The sequence below is a fragment of the Megascapheus bottae genome, chromosome 18 (assembly GCF_031878675.1).
Source record: "Megascapheus bottae isolate mThoBot1 chromosome 18, mThoBot2.hap1, whole genome shotgun sequence".
Lineage (NCBI taxonomy): Eukaryota > Metazoa > Chordata > Mammalia > Rodentia > Geomyidae > Megascapheus > Megascapheus bottae.
The window spans coordinates 1,837,430-1,839,037 of NC_143526.1; the positions used below are offsets into that span (position 1 = coordinate 1,837,430).

General features: G+C 52.4%; 1 non-coding gene across 1 annotated transcript; it reads left to right on the top strand.

The window, feature by feature from the left end:
- Positions 1-1,266: 1,266 nt before the first annotated feature.
- LOC150050000 (small nucleolar RNA SNORA13) lies at positions 1,267-1,401 on the top strand. The gene has a single exon (XR_016538742.1). It is a non-coding gene; the product is annotated as a small nucleolar RNA SNORA13 (small nucleolar RNA).
- The last annotated feature ends 207 nt before the right edge of the window (positions 1,402-1,608 follow it).

Genomic DNA, 1,608 nt, shown 5'->3' on the forward strand with positions numbered 1-1,608 from the left:
CATGAACAAGAAGAACAAGAACTAGAAGAAACTAGTGTATTATTTACAAAACAAACACCACAACTTCTCTGTACAGTTATGATGTGGCTAATTTGAATGTTTAAATATAATCCAGCTCCTCATTCCCTCCTGGGCCTGGACTGCAGCCGGAAACACCTTGTTTGTTTATAACGGTACTAGTGTTAAAACCCAGGGCCTCCAACCACTGAGCTGCAGGCCCCGCTTTTGTGTGCTCACCCTCACACACTCCTAGCCTGGGCTCTCTCCTCTATCTGTGTCACTCAAGGCTAGCTCACTACCACTGGACCTCAGGGCCACTTTCGCCTTTCTCTTTCTGTTGGTTAATTGGAGAGAAATGTCTCCCAGTCTGGCTTTGAAACCTGATCCTCAATTCCCAGCCTCCTGAGTAGCCAGGATTACCCAGGCGCAGCCTGGGAGTTGGGCAAGCTCTCAGGTTTTCGTTCCCTAATTTTTTTCTGTGTCCTCATGATTAACCATTATCATAAATGTTTTCATGAATGACCTTACTGTCCCTCAACTGGAGACGGTGGGCGGCGCAGTGAGTCTTCGAGTCTGACGCCTCTGGGCCGCACCTGCTACTCAGACCACACCCGAGAAAACATTTTTCTGTCACCAGAACCGGTTCCAACTGAAAATGGGCTTCCAGGGGGCCTGGGGACCGTCATCTCACCCCGCGCCTGTAGCCTCCACCGCAGTGTGGCAGGCCAGAGTGCGGAATGGTAAGGTCCGCTGGCACACACCTACACCGAGCCCTGCAGCAATGTTCCTTCCAGCCGTAGAAAAGCATTCTGGGAAGGGGGCATGCCTTTCCTCCTTTCAGTGGCAGGGATGGTGCTGTGCATGTCTGGAGCAGTGTGTTCCCTCAGGCCTTCCACACCTGGGCTCTGGACGGATAGTGCCCCTGCCTGGCGCCCAGCTTTGCAAACTGGGGCCTAAGACAGACATTTTCCCTCGAGAAAGTCCCAGAGGGCCGGAGGCAGCCTAGGCCTGCGGCCTGCAGCCTGCAGCCTATTCTCGCTGGCGTACGATGGCAGACGGCCTGGAGTACCAGTGTGGATGCTTCCCTCCCGCAGTACCCGCTGGGCCCAAACCGTGCCTCACGAGGTTCAGCTGAGGATGTCGGTCATTACTCCTGCTTCCTGGGCCTGCACGTGATGGAGAGTGAGTGTGTGCACACCACCATCTTGGCAGGCCAGTCTTCATGCCCGCGTGGCTGCAGCCCATGCCACAGGCAGCTTTTCTGGTAGCCTTTGTGTTGCCCGTTCACTTTCACAAACTAGTGAATGCGGTGTGAAAAAAGGCACAAATAAATGCTTTGCAGCCTTTTCCTGCCCTCAAATTCTTGGTATCTTTGGTGGTGGAGCTGCACAAGCAACAGTGCCCGCTTTTATGTTCATCTGCATATATAAGTGGTCTCTGAGATGGCCCGTGTTTGGTGTGTGGTTCCCTTAACCAGTTTGAACTAAATTTTCTCCAGGTGAAAGATGAATGCTCGAGAAAAGTTGTCTTGGTTGAAAACCATGTGGCACTTCAAGTAAGGTGATAAGGGAGTTGCACTAGGGGGGGAGCAATTTTTCAACATTGTGG